The sequence below is a fragment of the Pinus tabuliformis genome, chromosome 6 (genome assembly GCF_031772625.1).
Source record: "Pinus tabuliformis cultivar Carrire ecotype Pingquan chromosome 6, CPIR1, whole genome shotgun sequence".
In the NCBI taxonomy this organism is placed as follows: domain Eukaryota; kingdom Viridiplantae; phylum Streptophyta; class Pinopsida; order Pinales; family Pinaceae; genus Pinus; species Pinus tabuliformis.
In genome coordinates this window covers 684,913,956-684,939,834 of record NC_142292.1, presented here as the reverse complement: position 1 = coordinate 684,939,834, position 25,879 = coordinate 684,913,956, and the positions used below count along the sequence as shown (strand labels likewise).

At 39.9% G+C, this 25,879-nt stretch overlaps 1 protein-coding gene across 3 annotated transcripts in view; it reads left to right on the top strand.

The window, feature by feature from the left end:
• Positions 1–25,879, top strand: part of LOC149260503 (phosphoglycerate mutase-like protein 1) — a 219,917-nt gene that overhangs the window by 7,310 nt on the left and 186,728 nt on the right. The gene's annotated exons all lie outside the window — the stretch shown is intronic.

The following is a 25,879-nucleotide window of genomic DNA, read 5'->3' as shown; positions in this document are numbered from 1 at the left end:
ACTATATGATCCCGAACTCCATCAAGGATCAACCACTTTGCCTTGGCCATCTCCTTATTGTAATTCTCTAGCTGCTGCGGGTCTGTAGGTACAACTATAACTCTCTCTGCATATATCTTCAGACCATGCTCATCTAGCAGGAAAGACATTCTGGCTTTCCAGATACAATAATTAGAGGCTCCATCTAGCCTATCCTGATCTCGAAGTCTTATTGAGGCCATTTCTGCAAAACTCAAAATTGGGAAAATAAATAGGAGTCTCCTCCCTTTTCTGCTTGGATGCTTGCTCTGCTACTCGCACTCCCTCCTGGAATGCGTAGTTCTGCTTGCTATTACTTCCTTTTGTTACTGGAACTTGGAAGTCACGTATTTCCTCTCTGAACTGGATTTGGAAACCCTTTGAGAAATCCCTGTGTGTGTGTTTTTTCTCTTACGATCAATGCTGATCTGCTGCTACAAAAATTGCTGCAAAATCACTGCGCCCATATTTGCTTAACGAAATCTCTGATCTGCTCACTGAAACTGCTTCTTGGCAACACCATTGCCTGCTTGAACTACTACAAGGCTTTTTTTTTATTTTGAGGAAAAACCTGTGAATAGCTTAGAAATCAAGGCTATTCAAACTTTTCCTACACCTACAACTAGAAATCAAACCCTTTTGCCTAGCAATTCGCATTGCTTGGCTAGACCTCTATGCAAACCCAAAAATTTTGCTCAGAGACTCTTTCTAAAGCTGCAAAATTTCTCCTTTGCTACTGAGCTCCTGATCTGTCTTCAACTTTGCTCTAATACCATGTGAAAATTCCTTGAAATGCAACAACTGGAATTTATTCTTTTAATTGATTAAATTATGCAGTTTATTTTGTTACAGAAAAATATCGAATAAATCACATCGCAATTTCTTCACAATAAAAACACTGTTGAAAATAAAAACTGGAACTGAGAAAATTGAGCACACACAATAAAATTGACATTATTGTTTTTGGACAAAAGTCCCCGGAAAAACCCAACGTGGGAAAAATCGATGCAGCAAATGAGGGTTTTATTATTATTATGCAACAATGAAATATCTGAGTACAATCTAGATGCCAAACTGGCAATCCTCTCCAAAGGAATCACTGGCAAAATTATTAAGGAAAATTTTCCCTTCTCCATAAGCAATCCTGCAACAAACTACTCACTGAAACTGGCCTCAGAATACATTTGCGCATCCTATATCTCGCACTGCCTGAAACTGCCTCCGAATCAAATGTCCTACCTGTTGTTGCCTTTGGAAGTGGTTCTCTAGCCCTCTAGAGAATTATCTCGACCTTCAACAACTGAATCGACCTCCTCTTAGCGAAATCGAATTGCCCCAATGACGCTGCCTGCACAGTCCCTGCGGAGCCTCATGTGGAATAACTGAACCTCCTCTGGTTGAATCCTCTGACACTTGAAACCTCCACTAAAATCTCAATTGCTACTCCTCTGCCTTTGCTACTGATCTCTTGGCTCGAATTCTCTTCCTGGTTGAATCTCTGCACTTTGAGAAATTCGATCTGCCTAGATCACTCACCCACTCGATGTGACTATCTCCATCCTAGCGTCCCGCTCTTATAATCTCTCATTGGTGAACCAATGACCATGATTAGATCTCCATCAACGACTAAGATCATCTCAAACTCAATTTCTGTGAGTTTCTAGAGCATTCTCACCTTTCTCAATTAATTGTTGTTAATTAATCACTTTTCCTAAGTTAGACTTAGGAAATATTTAATTATTGACCAATTAACTTAACTGAGCTATCCCTAGGTGTTTTCTCCTGGAACTTCTTTTTGAGTTTTGGAAATTTTGTGTTTCTTAGCCTCTCTGACCAAAGTCGAGACTAGAACACCTATCCGATGCTACAAAAACTAACACTAACCCCCAGAGTGTTGAGAGATATGAACCGTGACCTCTCAATAGGAAAGGTGCTTTAATGATGGGGACTTGACAAATTGAGCTAACCCTTGTGGCTTAAGAGCATTTCATTTCATATATTTTGGCATTTTTGGTTTGTGCCTTACTTGGAAAGCCAATTTTGATGAAGTTGTAATAAGTTTGGATGTGGTGTTTGAGGATGACACTTATACCATCCCTCCACATGGCCCTTTTCTCTCTTCCTTCTTCTCAATAGGTATATTTGAGATTTTGGGATTCTCACACACTCTTCTTCAAAGAGCACATGTCCCCAAGTAGGAGTCAACTATTACCCCTCATGTTGACATGCGTGGTAAATGGTCTTGTGCAAATTGGTGGTGTGATTATAGCCTTCAAAAGGTTGGAATGTTGGTGGAGGTCGCTTTAGTGGTACATCTTTTTCTTCATTATGAAGGTCACATGGTCATGTTCAAGTTGCTTTCACTTTGTTTTGCATAGTTGGTTCATATCATCTAACATGGTGGTGTACTTGCTTAGTTTGCATAGCTTTATTCATATTTCATCACATCTCATTATTTCATCTAGGAGATCTGTTTGTCACAACTTATTTGCCTAGGTGAAACCCACATCACCCTTATATTTCACCACATTTCATCACTTCACCTAAGTAATTTGTGTATCACATCACTCTATCTTTTTGCTTGGTAAAATCTACGTTAACACATATATTCTAGGTCGTTCCATAGGCTAGGTGGCGCATAACATAATTGGCTTAAAATACCTAAGTTCTACCTTATAATAACACACCAATTTCTATATTTTCACTTTTTCTAGTGTCAACGCACCTCACTGGTTTGGGATATTTTATTCTAAAATTTAGAATCCTAAAGTTTAGGTTGAGTGTCTAAGTATCGGTTTATTAGCACTTTGTTTTTCTAATTCTTCATTGAGACCTTTTCCTTAAGTTTCACTTCCTAATTGGTCAATAGGAGTTATAACTTAAAGACCATATGGTACATGTGAGATGAGGCCCCCTTTTGGCATGTATTGAGGTGATGACTTAGAAAAGCTAATTCTCTCTAGCCTCAAAATACCCTTCTTCACATGTGATGACCTCTCCTTGCACATCTTTATCATTTTGACCCAAGTTTTGAGGAATTATTTGGTCTTCATGTTTGAGTAATAGCTTCTTATCCATGCTTCCTAGTGTTTTAGCCTTCCACATCATTATGTCCATCTCATTACATGCATCCTTAAACTATTAGATGGTGTGCCCTACTATGAGAACTTAATTTGACCTTGTTCATACTTTAAACATGTGAAGTAAATTGTAACTTGGACCATTGCACAAATTTGAAGGGTGCACATGCTATTTTAATTTTTCAATATTAAATCTGATTTAATATTATCAACAATTTACTTTTTACTCAAATGATTATATTCACCCCAATAGATTAATTTTCTCGAAAACTATTGAATAAAAAATACACTGGCATTTAACTTAAATAATTGCAGTTGAAATTTAATGGAAAATCAGTCACAAAACACAATACAAATTTTCCCAACAAATTCTCCACTTTTCTATTACTCAAGAAAATTAGGGCTCCCATAACAAGGAAAATGACCCCTATAGAATACAATGAAAATACAACACAATGGAACTTGGATTTTTGCCCCCTTGAAAGTTTCAATCTCTTAAAGAATTTGGCTTGTTACCCACCAAAAGTGGGTAATCCATGGGAGAGATTTTTTCTCCTCCTTTAATAGCCAACTGGCTAGCATCCCCATGATGGTCAACACATAACATTATGCTAGAGTTCTCCTTCCATTGCTCTGGTTAGATCTTTTTCCCATCTTGCATGCTTCTCAAAGGAAGGCGTGTCATGTCTGGGCAAGTTTTCTAAACATTCTTTCATTTAGTGTTATGGGCATATTAATATGGATCACGAGGCAAACTGGATAATTGGCTGATCTCGATTGTATCCTTGTTCCCACACTTCACTTGGAAGCTTAGTTTTTGATTTGAGTCGAGTTGGAGCTCCTTTGAGGCCTGAGGGTTTAGGAGGGGCATAACTGGGGAGGCATTGATTGATATAGAGTGTCTAAGGTAATCCATACGTACCACTTTATTTCTCTCTTGATTATGATTCTATATTCTTCAAGTTGGTAGTCTTTGGTCATTGGGATTGGCACCCTGTATCCATATCCTTGAGTTAGGGCTTGGAAACCTGGCCCTGTAGGTTGACGCAGTTGAAAGAAAGTTAGAAGCATATAAAACCAAAATGTAAGAAAATACAAAATGCAAAATATGGTTGGGACAATATTTAGTGCATGGGAAAAAGTCTAGCCCCTCATTAGCCATCACTTGGTTCGTCAAACATTCAATGCTTCATCTCAATAAACGAAATATTGAATGTCCCAACCTTGATGAGTGAGAAAATACTACATCTTAAAGGGGTATTGGAAAAAAATAAAGCAAGCTTGTGCTCCTAATCTATGCAACAATTAAAGGAAAACCATTAAAGCAAAAGACACACTAGAGGGGTGGAAAAAGAAGGTTGAGGAAAGGGCAAACTCATGCCACCACGATTGTTTCCACCTTATCTCATTACGCTTAGGATGTTGGACCCCCATTAGTTGGTCTCATGGGTGTTGCACCTTTCTTGAAGTCTCCCACTCCATGACCATCATTATCGCACACACCTATGGATTGATGGGCTGACCTAGGACATGTCACTCCCCTTGGGGCCTGGAAACACCTAATAGGGTTGTTGACCTAATCATTCCTCTCATAAGTGAGGTAACTTGTGTTGAGAAATCTAGGGCAACTAAATTAGGGGTGATTTCTCTTAACTTGATAACTGCTTGTGATGTTGTTTAACTTCAGCTTGTAGAATTTATAATTAACTTTTTCTTCTCTTAATTATTATAGTGTTCTTATCATCAAACAACTACCAAAAACATGAAGATCAATAGAACAAGAGGACACAAGATATAGGTTGCTAGCCAGGGCCAAAACCTCTCATAGAGAGGAAAACCCACAAGAATTCTTCTCTTCTTATAGAATCTTCAAATGATGAATTCCAAGACCTTTAGACCCAAAACAAAGACCCCTCTAAGACCAAGTTAACCTTCCTTTCAATGCACTGCTGCTTGGCAAAGTCAATTATAGTCAAACTTCTTCAAATCCTTAACTTCAACCCCTGCAACACTTTTTCGCTCCCTTCTTCAGATCTGCAATTTTCAGCCTTCCTGTAGTAGCTGCAATTTCGTATGTGTGGAAGTGATATGGTAAAATAGGTCTCCTTTTTCCTTCACTTAGGGTGCTTCTCTCTCCTTAATGATTTGACTTCAAAACTTGATCTTTTTGACACCAAACTACGACTCTTTTAGATGATTGCAATTTAGACCTTGCTGCAACAAAAGATGCCCTAATTCTTCGCATGTGTGATAGAGATGGATAGAAAAATTTCAGATTTCGGTTCTTCTTGTTGTCTTCTTGTCCTTGTATTTTTCTTCGCTCCTCTTCTTTGCTCTTCTTCTCGTGATCAAACTTGATTGATGATCTCCTTCAAATGAGGTCGATTGCTTCTTATATATAGGCTTCTAAGGAGGTCGAATTACCCTTCATGAGGCCGACTTGTTCTCTTGCAGGCCGACTTGGTCTTGGAGGGACTTTTGACACAATTTTGACTCAAATAAATTCTTTTGACTTGTTACAAGATGCCCAATAGGGTCTATTACATATGACAATGACTCTTATGCCTTCTTGACTCTATGACAAAACCTTAGAAGCACACAATGGGTGCTTTGACCTAAAACAAATTGAATTTGAGCATGAAACCCATGCTATAAAATAACAATAATAAAATTTTATTTCTCTTTTACATCAAATACATGAAACCAATAGTACATAGAATATTATGAAGACCGAACCTAGTTACACATTTCAACAACTTGTTTATAGATCTTGATCTAGTTAGACATTTGAAGGTGTGTTTTGGGTGAAGTATTCTTGTGCCCCTAACATTAATTATGGCTCACTATGATGCTTTAATGGTTTGATGTCCCTAATAAATATGATCTTACTTGATCTTGAGAGGTTCTGTTTAGGTGGTATCGCATATGCATAAAAGATACCTTGAGGGATAACTTCATTCTTCTTCAACACCTTCCGGTCGTTTCTTTGACCCTTTCTAAGAGCAGATCTGACTTTGTGGCCCCAACATTAGTCCTTCAAAGATGAGCGTTGGGCCTTGAGCAACTTCCACATGACGTTACACCCCTTGATGAGCCTACAGATGTTGAAATGTTGAGCCTAAAAGCTTGTGCGTTGGACTATTTGATGATGTGCCCACAGATGGACCTAGGACAACCTCAAGCAGGCCTTAACCCTGTTTGATGGATGGTACCTTGTTCCAAAGCCTAGACGAGGATGGTTATCACTGAGATGACTTGGTAAGGCTAACACACCCCTCTTTAATACCAACACTTGCCCTTAGAGGTGCCATGTCACTCCCACATGCTTGAAAAGGGTGACATAGGGCCTCTCTTGGATGATGTCATGGTGGTGGAGGCACCATTTGGAGATGTATGCATGCAATTTAGGACTTTCTTGGAGTAAGGAGCACTCTTGGACCCTTGTCTCAGTTCTTTGATGCCTTATTGCCTATTTTAGAGGATGATGTCATGGTGGAGACTACTTTTCTCCCACACGTGTGGGTTATTTTTGGCATTTTGTTATGTTTTAGAGCTATTTCAAGGTCAGCTTGTGACCTTTGACCTAGTTGAAAGTTCAAGTTAACTTTTTAAATTTTGAGGGGTTTTGCTTGTACAACTAGTGAAATAAGGCTTAATTACCCTCATACAAATAGGGGGGAGCCTTATTCACTTTTCATTATCATTCATCATCACACTTCTCTCTCTTTGGAACTATGCACTAACTTTTACCTCTTTTCTACTTGGACGAAATGTAGTTCTATGGTGCAAATCGCTATTGCAGAAGTATTTTTGCTTGAGGATGGTTTCTTGGGATTGATTGAAGGGATTATGGTGGAAATTTTGTAAGTTTATTGCTTATCTCCTATATTTTGCTTGCTATATTGTGTAAATTAGGATTTCTACATGTGCCATGGTTAAAATTGCTATATTTATCTTGAAATCTTGATTTCTTATGACATGTATGATTGTTTTCTTTGAATCCTTAAAGAGAACTCTTAGTGGTGCATCTCTTGAATTGAAAATCTCCCTATTAAGGAAGTTGCTAGGGTTTGTAAAAAGAAGCTTTAGTACTCTCACCTTCCTCATCAAGGTCATTTCCATTGAATTTTCCATTGGTAAGGTGTTAATTTTAGGTATGTTCTATGCTTAGAGCAATTTATTTCAGTTTTCATAGTTAGCTCAATATCTTTTCCAGATTAGCAATCACATCAACATTAAAGTAAATCGCAGATAGAACATGAACATAAATCGCAGAAGACAAACCAAGACAAGAGGACACAAGATGTGGCGCTAGCCAGGGACAAACCCCAATGTGGGGAAACCCTTGATCAATTCTTCTTATATGTTCTTCAATAGTTCAGGAGAGAGAGAGAGAGAGAGAGTACATTTACACTAGAAGTCAACACTTTGACTTATCTAGAAGATCATCTCTAAGAAGATGATACATGAGTTCAGTTGAAGACATGCTGCTTCAACTGATTCTCTAAGGTGAATCCTTCACCTATCATTGTGCTGCATTTCGTCATCATGCTGCATCTCATCGTACTGCACCTTGTTGCACCCTTCATCACAATGCTGCATCTCATCATGCTTTACTAATCATGACTGTACCCATCATTGTACTGCATCTCCTCTTGCTGCACTATGCTGAGCTCTTCATTGCACTATGCTGCACCCAAATGCATGCTGCAATACCTCATCATCCTGTTGCTGCTTCCATCACATCATGTTGCACTATGTATCACTGTGCTGCACCCCTGTTACTGTGCACTATGCTGCACTATCATACAACTGTAGTATACCATGTTGCTGCTTCCATCACAACATGCTGCACTATGTATCACTGTGCTGCACCCCTGTTCATTCATTCATGCTGTCTTCAGCACCTTATTGTCCCATGCTGCCCACGCACCTTATTCCATTGTGCTGCACATAAATACACTGTGCTGCACCGAAGTCAAACTTTAATCCTCCATGCTGCTGGCTATGGCCTGTGGCCTAGGCCAACAGCAAGACAACCCAACTATCTTTAAATATTCTCTTGCACACTCAGCAATTTAGGTACATGAGACCCCTCCTAAGACTATGGTCTAGAACAATGTTAAGGTCTTCACCATAACTTCAACTTGACTGCGTTTAGGGCAGTGTCAATATAACGATGTACATGACTATTACCTAGAACCAAGACAGCGTAGAGGGCAACTAGATCCATGACAGTGTTTAGGTCTCTCTTCTAAGTCTGCGTTTTAGGTGGCATCTTCTTTAGGCAGCGTAGCTTCTTCTTACCCAAGACAACAACTATGTCTAGGGCATCTCCTTTCCCTTTAGTCCTATGGCTAGGGCATTTTGCCTTCATGACTGTGTTAGGGACAACATTAGGTTCTTTATAACTGTGCCTTGATCTTGTAGAGAACAACAACTAGGGCATCTCTTAGCCCTGCGTTTCCCACACTGTTCTTCCAATTAAGGCAACGTATTAAGATCAGATCAAGGTTCTCTTCTTGCTATGTTTGAGGGTTTCTTTTAGGACAATGTTAGGGTTGTTAGGGCTTCTCTATACCAGTGTTGAACCCTATCCTTGCTACAATATAAGATCCTCCTTTTTGGGCAGTGAAGATTCTTCTTCATGAATGTAGATGAGGGTAGCGTATAGATCTCTTCGTCTAGGGCTAGGGAAAACCTCCTAGATTAGCGTATTCTCTTAGGGATTCTTCCTTCCATTAAAACCCAAACAAATGGAGAGGAAGAGATCACAGGAGAGTTGTGAGTGAGTCCAAATGACTTTCAAGACACCTCTATTTATACTAAAACGTTGAGCACATGTGGGGTTTATTTGGTTGTTGGCCGACCTTGACGAATTGTCCCATAACACAAATAAATTCATATCTCCATGAATACTTATTGGAATCGGATGATCTTTAGATCAATCTTACACCTCTCAATGAGAGGGATCCAAGAAAAATATCAGCTGCCATTAATAAGATGACCCACATGGAGTTTGGCCCTAGTTGCCAATTTTAATACTCCGTCTCAACTAGGTAGAACTCCATCCGCTGATCCATCTGCCAGACTGTACTATCTCTGCCATCAGTTCCCTGCATTGCTCTGCTGAACCGTGAAGAAGAAGAATTGATTGAGAATGTCTCATACCATTCTCTACTGACCCGAAGTCAGTTTTATTGATCCCAGATCAATATCACAAGAGAGTGTCTCAAACCACTCATACTGATCCCAGATTAGTTACATTGATCCCAGATCAATATCACAAGAGAGTGTCTCAAACCACTCATACTAATTCCATATCAGTTACATTGATCCCAGATCAATGGAGGTCATCCTAGCATAGGGAGTACGGTAGATACAATGATGCGTCCATCGATAGTACTACTATGGTCCCTAACCCCATTTCTTTGCTCATTGATCAGATGAGAGGTACTTCCCATGAGTCCCAGACTGCATGGGTAGGATGCCTTGACAAGAGAACCAATCATCTTGTCCCTAAGTTGCCTCGGGGTATCACAGGGAAGGCTGAGCCATTCACCCTGTACACAACACACCATTACGGGAGGGTGAGTCGCCCTATGGTCGCGTGTTGCTCCAGTAGTACCCCAAGCCCCCCCGGAGCTCCCAGAGCTCAATACGTGCAACATGCAAGACCCTCATAAGAAGGTCTCTCAATGACTCCAAGTCGTTCGGGAAAGTCACAAATTTGACCTTTCCCGGGGCTTTGACAGAATGTCTGCGACCTATACATCCCAAATAAGGTAGTATTTGATGTCTATATACTGGAGCAATCATAGAATACGAGATTCCTTAACAATCGAATCCCCCTTTGGTTGACACAGAAGATCATGGTGGTATCCATCATGTGTACAATCAGCTCACTGAAGAGCTCCCTCAACTAGGCAAATTCACACGAGGTCATACTCGTAGCTATGTATTCAGTCTCAACGGTGCTCAAAGCAACCGTCTTCTGCTTCCTGCTCATCCAGGATATCGATCAGAACCCAAAGAGAATCAACACTCAGAAGTGCTCTTGAGATCCTCCACACTTCCTGCCCAGTCAGTATTTGAATAATCAATAATCATGCAGCTTCATATTTCTGACAGTGTATCTCAATCTTTGAGAGATTGTGCCCCGAAGATATCTCGGAATACTCTTGGCACCAATCTTGTGAGGCTCAACCATATATGAGCTCATTATGCTAACTGCAAAACATATGTCAGGACAAAAGTTCACCAAGAACATCAACGCGAATGAGTTTATGAAACTCAGAGGCATTTCCCAAATCTTGTCCAACATCACCACCATATAACTTTTGAAAGTTAAGCTCCATCAAGGTAGTCATGGGCTTGCAGTTTACCATTCCACATCCAGAATCCAACTCCCTCTTACTTTTGCAAATGAGAGGGTCTGCACCTGTCAGAAATAGGTTGTCCTTAGAAGGTGCCGGTATGAGAGGTCTATCATCCACAACCTTCGAGCAATGGTTTGGATCAGCTTCACTCCTAGTGAATCTCAACTTCATCAAACAACTATCAATCCTCTCATACTAAGCCCGGGGTGTTTTGCTTCAAGCCATAGAGGGATTTCTTCCACTTGCACACATGAGATTCCCGATCATGAATCTCAAACCCCTTGGGTTGTTCCAAGCCTGTGGACCTGCTACATGAGGGGAATTGTTCCCTTGTAAGATTTTCCTTCGATACATCTCAGACATGTACCTTCATGCTCTTCTTGAATTCAGGCATCCCTGTCACCATCTGACTCACATTGGGTAGGGCTCCATAATAGAGATCTCTGGTGCTATAGATGAGATGTGTCAATTGACATGGTCCGCAATGGACCATCCTGCAACTTGATACAAATTGCCAATCCTAAACCCATGAGTAAAAGCATCTTTGAAAATTTTATTTTCAAACACGTACCTTTCCATGGATGAATGCCACCCTGAAACCTTTGACTTCCATTGCCGAAATGGACACCAGGTTCTTCTTGCGATCAGGTACATAAAAGAGATTCTGTAAATGAATGGAGTTACCCTCATTCAATTGAGGGGTAACATTTCCTACACCCTTTCTGGGATAGGTGACATCGGCTCCAAGTATAATCCCACGATTGTTTCCATCTCTTACCAAATTCAAGAGAGCACCCTTCTATCCGATGAAGTGCCTTGAAGCATTATAATCAATAAGCCAGATTCCCACAGAATCTGAAGGAGAGTGTCAATACAAGATAACGCTTGTTTATCTTATCAAAAATAACATTTGATTCTTCATACCTAGGGTTCCTTGCTTTCCTTGAAGAGTCAACCGGTTCCTTGATTACCTATCATTCCTTCAATCATTGAAGATGTCCTTAGAATGATTGTTTTCTTCATCAAGTGATGTGTCCCTGCCATTCGGACACTCCTTCACATAAAGGCCGAACTTATTACAAACAAAGCATCTGCCTTTCCTTCCACTCGTAGATTCGTACTTCCCATTGAAGTGATCTTTAGGTAGGCCATCATAAGCTTTTGATGTGCCATTCTGATAATGTTCTCTGCTTCGACTTCACCCTTGGTGAATTTGAAGAGGGATGAGGAATCCATTGATCCTTTTGTCCTTTCCTAACTGTCTTCGGTGATTGCTCTTTCATTCTTGTTTGGGCTTTGTCTTCACCTCAGCTCTGATACCATGTTAATTTTAGGTATGTTTTATGCTTAGAGCAATTTATCTCAATTTTCATAGTTAGTTCAATATCTTTTCCAATTTAGCAATCACATCAACATTAAAGTAAACTGCAGATAGAACAAAAACATAAATCGCAGAAGACAAGCCACGACAAGAGGACACAAGATGTGGCGCTAGCCAGGGACAAACCCCAATGTGGGGAAACCCTTGATCAATTCTTCTTATATGTTCTTCAATAGTTCAGCAGAGAGAGAGAGAGAAAGAGAGAGAGAGAGAGAGTACATTTACACCAGAAGTTAACACTTTGACTTATCTAGAAGATCATCTCTAAGAAGATGATACATGAGATCAGTTGAAGACATGCTGCTTCAACTGATTCTCCAAGGTGACTCCTTCACCTATCATTGTGTTGCATCTCGTCATCACGCTGCACCTCACCGTGCTGCACCCATCATCACAATGCTGCATCTCATCATGCTTTACTAATCATGACTATACCCACCACTGTACTGCATCTCCTCTTGCTGCACTATGCTGGGCTCTTCATTGCACTATGCTGCACCCAAATGCATGCTGCAATACCTCCGTATCCTGTTGTTGCTTCCATCACATCATGTTGCACTATGTATCATTGTGTTGCACCCTTGTTACTGTGCACTATGCTGCACTATCATACAACTATAGTATACCATGTTGCTGCTTCCATCACAACATGCTGCACTATGTATCATTGTGCTGCACCCCTGTTCATTCATTCATGCTATCTTCAGTGCCTTACTGTCCCATGCTGCCCACGCACCTTATTCCATTGTGCTGCACCGAAGTCAAACTTTAATCCTCCATGCTGCTGGCTATGGCTTGCAGCCTAGCCCAGCAGCAAGACAACCCAGCTATCTTTAAATCTTCTCTTGCACACTCAACAATTTAGGTACATGAGACCCCTCCTAAGACTGTGGTCTAGAATAGTGTTAAGGTCTTCACCATAACTTCAACTTGACTGCGTTTAGGGTAGCTTCAGTATAACAACGTACATGACTATTACCTAGAACTAAGGCAACGTAGAGGGTAGTTAGATCCATGACAGCGTTTAGGTCTCTCTTCTAAGTTTGCGTTTTAGGTGGCATCTTCTTTAGGCAGTGTGGTTTCTTCTTACCCAAGACAACAACTATGTCTAGGGCATCTCCTTTCCCTTTAGTCCTGTGGCTAGGGCATTCTTCCTTCATGACTGTGTTAGGGACAACGTTAGGTTCTTTATGACTGTGCCTTGATCTTGTAGAGAACAACAATTAGGGCATCTCTTAGCCCTGTGTTTCCCACACAGTTCTTCCAATTATGACATCGTATTAAGATCAAATCAAGTTCTCTTCTTGCTGTGTTTGAGGGTTTCTTTTAGGACAACGTTAGGGCTATTAGGGATTCTCTATACCAGTGTTGAATCCTATCCTTGATGCAATATAAGAGCCTCCTTTTTGGGCAGCGAAGATTCTTCTCCATGAATGTAGATGAGGGCAGCGTATAGATCTCTTTGTCTAGGGCTAGGGAAAACCTCCTAGATCAGCGTATTCTCTTAGGGATTCTTCCTTCCATTAAAACCCAAATGAATGGAGAGGAAGAGATCACAAGAGAGCTGTGAGTGAGTCAAAATGATTTTCAAGGCACCTCTATTTATACTAAAACGTTGAGCACGTGGGGTTTATTTGGTTGTTGGTCGACCTTGACGAATTGTCCCATAACACAAATAAATTCATATATCCATGAATACTTATCAGAATTGGATTATCTTTAGATCAATCTTGCACCTCTGACTGAGAGGGATCCGAGAAAAATATCAGCTGCCATTAATAAGATGACCCACATGGAGTTTGGCCCTAGTTGCCAATTTTAACATAAGTCCATTGCTCATTTAGATGATCAATCTCTCTATTCCCTCTCTTTAAATTGTAGATATCCAGGGATATGGCTACGGTTTCTATATTGCTAAAAGGTAATTTTACTTGATGTATTATTGCCCTTTTAATAGAAATTGCATTACATAATTCATAAAAAACAAAATCTAGCATTTATTACATTCTAAAACCTTATTCCTAGAGTTGACATCATCATTTTATTGCTGTTTTATGCATGTTTCAGCCATAAACAACTCCATTACAAACCCTAAACCTTGCATATCAAATTGAGTCTTGATCCTTTATTGATTTATCATCATCAAGCTATTTCTTCTAGTTTTTATATGTCATTGCATGCCCTATCTTTGAAAATATATCAAACCCTAACTCATAACACCCCTCTAATTGCCAAAGTGATCTAGGGATGGAGTGCTTGTACTTTGATAGAGATTATCATATCCCTCCAGGATCCACCAATACCCTATCCCAATCATTAAACCTCATCCATCACCTTGAACCCTTCTTATTAAATATATTTAGGTGATTTCTATATATGAAAACCTCCATTTTGGTTCAATTACTACTAAATGGCTAGAGAAAGGTTGTTGAGGTGATCGTGGTGGTCGATTTATTGTTTCCATGAGGTTTGGAACTGCCTAGTGAGGCTTTGCACTAGGTCTACTAGATTTTGTGGTAATACAATCCCCTATAAATTCTTGGCCCTAGAAATAACTTGGCCTACACTTGTAAATTTGATCTCCTCTACCTCAACTTGTATGGCGTCTCACGCACTAGAGAAAATCGTCTCTTTCCTCTTGTGCAAATCTTGGTTGAAAAACTCGACCCTTCACAAATTTTGGCCTCTCCAAGTCTTGGCCTCCTCTCTCCACAAACTTGACCTTCGCGAATCCTTCTCCTAAAATCACCTCACCACACACATTTCTCTTCTCTTTAGACTCGAGTTTCTCACTCTTGAAAAAATCACTCTCAAGCATTCAAGTGTCTTCCTCCTCTCCCTTAGGCTTGTTTTATAATTTTCATTAAGCCAAATCCCTAACCCTAATCTCCAAAGTGAGGAGTGGCTAGGATTAAATCCTACGCCTCACTTGAGATCAATTATAGATATTAGATCACTAAAATGTATTAAATTCATTTTTCATTATAAACCTTAGCTTAATAGCCAACATTACTTAATTAATGTGCTTTTCCAAAGTTAAACTTGGGAAAGAAATCATAAAAATCACTTGCTCAACATAAGCAAGAACTTAAAGAGGCTTTTGGGCATGTTTTGCATGTTTGATGCCTAGCCTATGCAGAAGCACCTAATCGAGCTATTGACATCAACACTCCCTCCTAGCTAGGAAGGTATTTTGCACCACCCCTAACTTCTCTCTATAGAAGACGCAATTCCTCTTTACTAGGGGCTTGGTGAGAATAGTTGCAATCTGCTCATATGTGGAGATATATTGGACCTTCATTGTTCCCCTCAAGACCCTGTCTTTGATGAAGAGGGTACTTGATCTTTATATGTTTGGACATGTCATGAAACTTTGGATTCTTTGAGAGTTTGATGCAACTCCGATTATCACAGTGAATCATAGTGGGATCCAACTCTAGACCAAATAGCCTTGTGGGCATCTTGCAAAACGCCTTACAACTTGCCAAACTTACTCCCATGTACTCGACCTCTATTGAACTAAGCGTCACTAAACTCTGCTTCCCGCTAAACCATGAAATCATCGTTGATCCCAAATTGAAACAACAATTTGAGGTGCTTTTCTTATCCATTGTACTCCTAGCCCAATCTGAGTTTGTATAACCTGCAACTACACTCCATCACTCTTGACGTATCTCATCTCATACTCCACTGTACCTAGCAAATACCTGAGCACATGCTTCGATGCCACCCAATGCACCATCCTCGACTTCATCATATATTGGCGAAGGGTATTCACAACAAAGCATATATCTAGCCTAGTGTACTGCTTGTACAAAGTGGGATCCACAAACTTTGACTGTAAAGCATTAAGCTTCATCAGATTGGTGATCATAGGCCTCTAATCCACCATCCCAAATCTCCTCAAAATATCAACTTCCTATTTTCCTTGTCCTAGGAAAATATCACCTCTTTGCTGCCACACCTCCAACCTCCAAAAGTAGTGCATCGTGCCAATGTCCTTTATCTCAAACTCTATAGCAAGATCTCGCTTGCATATCTTTGAGCTTCTCAGACCTTGTGAGAAAGAGGTCATCAACATACAACACCAAGATGAGTGGATTATTGCCAACAAGTGTTTAATATAATGATCCAAAATGGATCCAAAACACCCTCTAAGTCTTCAAACATTCAAAACTATCGCCTAAGAAGAACCTTTTAAAAAGGCGGATTACACTATCGGGAGGCAAAAACATGAAGAAAACAGTGAAATAAGGCCTATCGGAAGCTTAAAACAACTTTGCATAGGGGCCGTCGGATCTGGCCAATCAACAGTCCAGATCTGATTGGCATATCGCAATCGGTGAAGGCAAGGGGAGCTTATCGAAGGCGGCCATATAAATGTTCCAATAGCGATCAGCAAGGTCAACAAAGACCGTCGATCAAGTGTGCAGATCGACGGCCGAGGTTAACCCGCCATATCGCATCAGCAGATTACAACGGAGTGCTTACAATGGTCCGGGGGCTTATGCGATATGTGATTGTGACAAGTCGCATCGTAATATCGCATAAGAGCAACACAAAGGAGCGGGGCTGATACATGCAACTGCGACAACTAGACCCGACGGAATTATAAATGAAAACATATATATTTTGAGTTCTGGAAAACAGGGTTTTCCTTTGTATTTCGCATTTCGTTAAATAAACGAAATACAAAGAACAAAGCGCCGATGCGATGAAAACGGACCCAATAGGATTATGGGTGAAATTTGATAATATTTCAAGTTTGGTAAAAGGGTTTTTTCAATGTAAATCGCATTTTCGTTAAATAAACGAAAAACAAAAGAAATGTGAATAAAGCGATGAAACCAGACCCAAAAGGGTTTATACATGCAGGTGTATATGTTTTGAGATCCGAAACAAGTAGGATTTTGGGTGGGCCGTAGGCGGTAAGTGATTTTCGCTGGGCTCCGCCCAAGCCCATACACTGGCTGCCACGTGGCTAGGCGTCGGAGAGAGAAAACCACCCTTTTCGGGCGATTAACCCTCGTACGCATGAGCCGCCCGAAATGAATCTCAACCGTTGGATCAAGATCACTCAGATCAACGGTGGAGATGCGATAAGTGATATAAAGGCGGACTCGATAGGAGTATAGAGCGGAATTTATAATATTTCAAATCCGATAAACGACAGATTGGCAGATTTTCACAGTTTTACGTGTATTTCTCTGTGTAAATAGAGAACGACCATTTTTGGGATTTCAAAGGCATCGATGGTCCATTCCATTACAGAACAGGTGGCCACCATCCCTGAAGGCGTTTAGCGATGATTGCCAACGCTCAGAGGGGGATTTGAGCGGACAGAGGTCGGGAAGCCAGAAAGCCCAGAAGAGGAAACGAATAGACAAGGCCAATTAGCTTTAAAGCCACAGACTGATAGAAGACAGGGACAAGCAGTGTTGAGACAAAGCAAAGACTGAGACAGAGAGTGATAGAAAGAGTCTGTGTACTCAGAGAGGCTTGAGGGGTTCAAGCAAAACTCTTGTTGTTGTATCTGTTGTGTTGAGACTCAATTTGAGCTCATACTTTGTAAAACTCTGCTCTGGAAGACATACTAGAGAGGTCACCACTGAAGGCTGGACTAGGAGACGTAGCCCAAGAGTTTTGGGTGAACTCCATATTAAACTTGCTGTGTTTATGTGTGTTGTCTATTATGTTTCTTTAACTGCTTCATTGTCTATGTTATTTGCAATCTTATCGATCCATTGCACTAAGTAATATAGGCAAATCCATGCACATGAGTCTGTAATACCTTAATAATCGTCTAAGATCTTATTATCAGATCATATAAGGTGGGATCTGAATCTCTCTTGGTGAATCCCATGCCTAGTAGATACCCATCAATCCTCGAGTACCATGCTCTAGGTGTCTGCTTGAGTATGTTGTTGAATTTTCTAAGTCTACCCATTAGAAAATTAATCTGTATTCTGTTGGTTTATTTCTTCTACTTGTTTAAATTCGAACAAGTTATTTAATACATTAAATACCGAAATAAACACAATACAATCACAACATCTACAGATCAACAACTGAAATAAATCAAGCACACAAGTGACACCGTTATTTTTGGACAAATGCCCCCGGAAAAACCCAATGCGGGAAAACCGGTGTTGCTATTCTGAGGTTTATATTATTATGCAGTCTATCTGAGTACAACTGGGTGCCTAACTGGCTCACCTGACAGAGAAAAATACACGACAGCAATACCTTTATATTTGGAAACAGGTATTCAGAAAACCTGTCCCATGAAACCCTGTCCGGCACAATTGAAGCTTAGCGCTAGCCCTTCTAGCCTTTGCGTCAGCCTCCTGCTGACCTGCGTCAGTCCCAAGGCCCTCTGCATCAGCCCTCTGAGGCACTACGCAACCTCTGGGACCCTCTGCATCACTCGAGCAGCCTCTGCGTGGATGACACAGTCCTTCTGACTTTGCGCTGTCTCTGCTGGGCTCTACGTAGCCTGGACTGGCTGCTGCTCTCGCTCTCTCTACTTTTGCGCTGGTCTCCTAGTATTGTCTCTGCCTCGTACTCATTGCCCCTCGTTGCTGATCACTGATTCAACTTTGCTTAGCAACCTTGCTCTAGCAAAATGAATGACTGATCACTCTGGTGTATTCTCAAGCCTCCTCTTATACTTTTCTCGTTGGTCCTTCAACGGCCGAGATTAAATCTCTAATCAACGACTATGATTAGATTTGGCTTGATCCTTATCCTTTAGAACATTCTAACCTAGTTTTATATTAATACCCATTAATATTTTATTTTTCCTAAGTTTAGACTTAGGAACTCCATTTAAAATATTAATTATTTTAATATCTCCTAAACCGGTTAGAATCTTGCCAAACAATTTTTGGGTCTTGGAGATCTCATGTGCTTTAGCCTCTCCACCAATTTTCATGGCTAGAGCACATCCGTTGCTACCCCAAATCAACATCTGTGTAGTGCCTTCTTTAACCTGCATACATGAGAATCTCTCCCATGCACATCAAAAACCCATGATTGGTCAATGTGTTGAAAAATGTAACTAGGTTCTGTCTTCATAATTGTATTTGAGTCACAATGAAATGTACTTATGAAAAATAATTTTATTATTATAATTATGACTTATTAAAGCATGGGTGTTATGCTTGGGTCATCATGTTATTAGGTCAAAGTCCCCATTGAGGACTTCTAGGATTTATTCTGAGTCATTAGAGTCATTGTCCATTTAAAGAGACCCTTCTTGGGCTTTTGAATCATGTAAAAATAATTAATATTAAGTCAAATAGACTATATGTCACCTTGACACCAAGTTAACCTCGAGGAGATCAAGTCGGCCTCAAACTAGGTAATTCGACCTACCAGAACTTAGAAGCCTATGTATTGGAGCAATTCACTTTCTCAAGCAAGTTCGATATCCAGAAGAAAGAGCTGGAAAAGTGCGAAGGAAGGAAGGAACGGAAAAGAAGTGCAAACTTGGAAAAAGAGGAAGAAAAAGGGAAAATCGAAATTTTGGGCTATCTATCTCTCTCTCTCGGGATCACCTCTAGGAGATCAAAGTCTTTCTTGTTTTCTGCTGATGCTGTTGCTACCAGTTGCTGGGTCGAAGCTGCTACTGCAAGTTGCTGTTGCTAGGTCGAAGTTGTTGCTGGAGGATTGCCATATGCAGAAGGAAGAAAGGGTAGACTTGGTGTGGAGGAAGTCTTTGTCTAGGTCAAGAGTCTTGGATTATCTCGTAAAACTATTGAAGGAAGAATTGTTGACTGGGTTTTCCCCTAGATAGGGGTTTTGCCCTGGCTGTCCGCCTATATCTGGTGTCTATGATCTTTGTGCTATTGTTTTGGTAATTGCTTGATGAACTAAAAGATAAAAGAAGAACATAAAGATAAACGAATCACAAGTAATTATCTATATAAATAAAATCTTTCTACCTTTATGATTTTCTAACATGGTATCAGAGTTAAGGTGAAGAAGGAAAAACGCAGTTTGAGGATCTACTGAAAGGAGTCTAAGAAACCTCAAAATGATTGAGCAAGGGATCATATAAGGAAATATTATAAGGAAAGAAGCTTACTACCTTCAAGGACAATGTCTAACACATTAAAGGGAGAGAACAAATTAGAAGGAGCATCAAATTAGAGGGCATGGAAGAAAATAATTGATCTCATTCTTGAAAAGAACAAAGTCTTGGATTTGGTTAAAGGAAAAGTGAAGAAACCTTTTGAAGAATCTAGTGATGCAGATAAAGTGAAGTTTAAAGAGTTAGAAATATTGGCAATGACACTTATGGTAGAAGGTATAAAGGACAATCTTGTCCCATACATTTCCAACATAGACCATGCTCAAGAAATGTATGAAGCCCTATCAAAATTGTTCACTATCAAAAACATCGGTCAAGTAGCAAGTCTCAAGAATGAACTAAGGACCACAAAAATGACAAAAGATGACACTGTGGCTTCCTTCTTTGTAAGGATAGCTAGAATTAGAGATGACCTTCAAGCCATAGATGAGATTGTATCGGAAAAAGAACTAGTGATTACTGCATTATTGGGATTGCCACCTACATGGAGTGCTTTTGCTTCAAGACTCAACAACTGGAAAGAAACTCCATCATTTGAACAATTATGGAATGCCTGCAGCCAAGAAGAGATGAGAGTCTCATTAGTGTCCAACAACGAAGAAGAGAAAGTTTCAAATGCATACTCTGCTTATCACAAGAAAGGAAACTTCAAGAAGTCAAAAGGGCCAAGAAGGAAGGTAGACATGTCCAAAATAGAATGCTATCAATGTCATAAAATGGGTCACTATAAAAGTGATTGTCCTAACAATCCGAAGAACAAGAAAGAAACAGGGACCAAGCTAATTACGCTGAAGAAGGATCTCCAAAGAAGAATAAAGTCGGAGAATTAGATATAAGAGACTTACACTACTAAGTCCTTTGCTCCAAGCTTTAGTAATTTCATTTTTGATTTCTAGTATTTGTAGGTTTAACATATTTTGGAAAAACATTTTTGATTTGTTTTTATAAGGTTATAGGTATCCTTAAAGCTCGGAGGGAGCCCTCACTAAAGATAAGTATCATATTACCTTTTCATTTTTAGTTTTCTTTACTCATCTATTTTTGCTTGCATCAAATACTAATCACATTTCTCTTCATATTTTCCTTGTTTAGGAAAAAATTGCTGAAGACTGAAGGATTATGGAAGAAGACCTCACAAAGACAAATCATTGGAGTTACAAGGTTTTTTTAAGTAACAATAGGTATGACTTAGACTATAAGATTCTGCTCTCTTCATGATATTTATTCTTGATAAACTATTCTACATTATTAACATTATTGTGTCTAGCTCTCTTGAATCATAAAGATTCTTGATTGGGTGATTCATCATTAGATAAATCTACCCTCCTCATATCTTTGATTATTTTTGTGGAACCCTAGAAAGGTTCTTTGTAGAAACCCTAACTTAAGGGTATGTCGATGATAATGTGTGAAACCCTAGCCTACTTAGGGTTATTGATGAAATCTAAAGAAAATGTTTGATGCTTTAATGATATCATGTTTGAGGTTTTGATAAGTTTATGAAAATCGTAACTTGTTGGGGTTGAATGGTGATGTATGAAATTCCAAACGTTTGAAGTATTGATAAATTAGGGTTTGCTGTGTATTAAAACTCTAGATCATTAGGGTTTGGTAGGGTGTATAAGCAAGACCCATATAATGTCGTAGAAATGAAATCCTAGGTATATATGTTTGTCCGATTGAAACCCTAGTCTGATTAAGTTTGTTATATGTCTAATATATTGATAATTGTGTCATTGGGTTTGACTAACACATGTTATGATATGCTTGTGCATGATGATGGAATCCTAGATATATGTGTTGACCTAATTGTTGATGATAATAAGTCCTGGGGTTTGGAACTAAGCCCTAGTCGAAGTTTGATTCTCTAGGATGATAATGTTTGTGAATTCAGGGTTTTGTAACTAAACCTTAGTAGAAGTTCAATTCTCTAATATATGATGACAAGTGTGATAATCTGCGATCTATGAAAAATTGTTGAAATCTGAAATTGAGTTGTGATTGGGTTTGATGACTCATTTATGAAATCTAGGATCTTGCACTAAATCCTAGTGGAAGTCTAACATATGAGTGCTAAAGGTGTTAAATACATTTGTTTGCAATATATTGTAGTAAGGTATGTCATGCCTCTGGAAGAAATATTGAAGCCCTAGATATAATGAAGGTCGTTATCTTGATTGAGGTACTCAAGTTTGGATGATGAAATCTAGGGTTTATGACAAAACCCTAGCATGTAGTTGACGTATAAAAGTATGTGTTTCTTGTTGTGTGTGAACCTCACTAAGTTTAGGTATTTGATGTCTAATGTCTAATGTTTCCATTATTATTCTGATATAGTTAACTTCATGCTATTATAGATTTGGTTGTCATTGCTATCTAAGCTGTGCAAATACATAATCTTTAAGATGATGAAGATGTTCGTAAGTAAAGTTGATATGATAAGCACGATGAAGAAAGTTATATGAATGATGATGGTCATGATAACTCTGATAAGAAGGATGGAAGCCATGAAAGATTCTTTGATGTCGTAGAAAAGAAGTTGAGCTCCCTAAGTTAAGAGGGAGCTTGGATGAAAGGAATCTCCCTAGTTGAGAGGGAGGGCATATCATAGTCATGATGGACACCTTGAAAGAAGAAATTGGAGAATGCATTTTGAGGGGCTGCTGAGATAAGGAAAGCAGGATCTAATTGTAGAATATGTTGCTACATGTGAAGTAGGAAAGGAAGATGTATGATTAAGAAATATTTTGTCAAGATTCGTTTGAAATTCCTACTATGATAAATTGAGAAGCAACATCTAGTTGTCTGAAAGACCCCAGAGGTTTGTATTTACATATGTACATGTGAAAGTTTGTTACTGATCGGGGTTCTGTTTGTATAGGTACATCTCTTAAGAGGTTTGATAAGCATGTTGGTTACACGAGAGATTTTTTATCAAGGACTTGCTACCGATTGGAATAATCGGGAGTGTTGAGGCTTTGTGTGTGACACACATTGCTTGAGAGGATGTTTGGATCCCGAAGTAGGGAGGGTGGCGTTGGTCATAGAGCTTTGACCTCGGATACGCACTTAGATCCCTGGGTTGATGGTTAGCAAGTAAGCCTGATGGTATGTAGAGAGGCTGAAGGCTTTAGTCCATCTTAGTCCCACCTGGATAGATTGACTTGGTCAGGAATCTAGTCTGTGGCACCATGAGTGCCTAAACTCTTCATAGTTCATATGTTCTGAGATCTTCCTTGTACTTGTTACTATGAATACCTCCCTAGTCAAGAGGGAGTGTTGAAAAATGTAACTAGGTTCGTTTTTAATAATTGTATTTGAGTCACATTGAAATGTACTTATGAAAAATAATTTTATTACGATTATTATTATGACTTATTAAAGCATGGGTGTCATGCTTGGGTCATCATGTTTTTAGGTCAAAGTCCCCATTAAGGACTTTTAGGATTTATTTTGACTCATTAGAGTCATTGTGCATTTAAAGAGACCCTTCTTGGGCTTTTGAATCATGTAAAAAGAATTAATATTAAGTCAAATATACTATATGTCACCTCTACACCAAGTCGGCCTCAAGGAGATCAAGTCAGCCTCAAACTGGGTAATTCGACCTCACCAGAAGCCTATATATTGGAGCAGTTCGAATTCATTTGGAGCAATTCACTTTCTCAAGCAAGTTTGATATCCAGAAGAAAGAGCTAGAAAAGTGCGAAGGAAGGAAGGAAGAGAAAATAAGTGCAAAGTTGGAAAAAGAGGAAGAAAAAGGGAAAAACGAAATTTTGGGCTATCTATCTCTCTCTCTCTCGGGGTCTCCTCTAGCAGATCGAAGTCTTTCTTGTTTTTTGCTACTGCTGCTGCTACCAGTTGCTAGGTCAAAGCTGCTACAACAAGTTGTTGCTGCTAGGTCGAAGTTGCTGCTCGAGGATTGTCATTTGCAGAAGAAAGAAAGGGTTGACTTGGTGTGGAGGAAGTCTTTGTCTAGGTCAAGAGTCTTGGATTATCTTGTGAAACTATTGAAGGAAGAATTGTTGATTGGGTTTTCCCCTAGACAGGGTTTTGTTGATTTGTGGTAGCTTCGGATGTGCTCTAGTCATGAAAATTGGTGGAGAGGCTAAGGCACATAAGATCTCCAAGACCCATAAATCGTTTGGGGAAATTCCACCCGGATGGAGAGTTATTAAAATAATTAATATTTTTAATGGGGTTCCTGAGTATAAACTAAGGAAAATTAAAATATTAATGTGTATTAATATAAAATGGGTGAGAAAGTTCTAAATGACGAGGATCAAGCCAAATCTAATCTTAGCCGTTGATTAGAGACTTAATCTCGGCCGTTGAATCGTCAACAGGAAAAGTATAAGAGGAGGCTTGAGGGTTAGTTGGAGACACACCAAGTTGATCAAGAATTCGATTTTCTTGGGTAGAGTTTGCTAAGAAATCGAGTTAGTGATCTGTTGCAGCGAGGGGAACTTTAGCAGAAGGTTGAGAATACATAGCAGAGAAATAGAGAAAGTGCCGAAGAGACAACGCAAAGGCAACCTGGGCTGACGCAGAGGCAACGAGAGATGACGCAGAGGTTTGGAGGGCCAACGCTGGTGACGCAGGAGGTCGAGAAATTGATGCAGAGCTGACGTTAGCAGACGTAGAGGCTAGCAGAGCTGACACTGGGTAGAAAGAGTTGTGTTGTCGTGTTTTCATGGGGCTGACTTAGAGTTGAGAGGCAGACGCAGAGTCGTAGAGGGTGACGTAGTTCCAGAGAGAAGCTTGGAGTAGCTTTCGCTGTCCAGCTAAGGAACTGTCTAAGTTGCTGTGGGATCAATCATCCGGTTGCAGATAAGTTGAAATATCTGTCTCCGAAGAGAGGTACTTATGCCAAGGAAATTCTCTGAAGGCTGAGCCATCTCTGGCACCCTAGTTGTATTTAGAAAATTGCATAATAATAAAAGCCTCATATCTATAGCACCGGTTTTCCCGCATTGGGTTTTTCCGGGGACGATTGTCCAAAACTAACGGTGTCCCTTGTGTGATTGTCTTAGTTATTTCAGTAGCTGATTTGTATATGTGTTAAGGTTGCATTTGTGTTTATTTCGGTATTTATATTTATAAATAACTTGTTAATGGAAAGAACAAGTAGGAGATAATAAACCAAATAATGCAGTAGGGATTTCTGATGTGTCAGACTTAGAAATTTCAACATGGTATCAGAGTGTTGTAGATCACAGGAGGACTGAAGGCACCAACAAAAATCTGAAATTTGCAGCAGTAGCAGCTGTCCCGAGAGACAACGCTGTTCTAGAGCAGAAGTAACTAGAGAAGAAGTGACGCAGAGCCTGCGTCAGCGTTTCGAGCCAGGAGGAGGGTTAGCACAGAGGCAGAGAGGGGCATATCAGACCTACACAATGTCTGGTCATCTTTATCAGCCAGGAAGGATCGACGCTGTGGCCAGGAGGAGCAAATTTAGCCTTTGCCGGGATTGCGCAGAGCTTGAAGGGCTTAGTTTATTTAGTTGCTAAGGCTTGGGGAGTTGTGGGCAGATTATGATTTGAGGCGCTGGTGGGACGCTGTTTCTGTCGAAGCAAAACAATGTCTAAGGAGGCAGGACCAAGGTAGAGGGAGTGCCTACCTCGACGGATTTCTAGCCAACGAATCCAGATTCAAGTTGTAGTTGCAAGGAGGATTGGAGAGGAGCGGTTCGACAGTTGGCCAGAGGATTTCCAGAAGGGAAATCAGGACTTAGAGGGAGATTTCCAGGAGGGGAGTCGAGACTTAGAGGGAGTCCAGAAGAGGAGCTGAAATGGCAGTGAATGGACTAAGGGATCAGGACAGGTTGGACGGAGCTTCCAACTTTGTCATTTGGAAGGCCAGGATCCTGGTAATCCTGGACCGACATCGCATCAAAGACTTTTCCTTGAAAACCGTGGCAATCCCA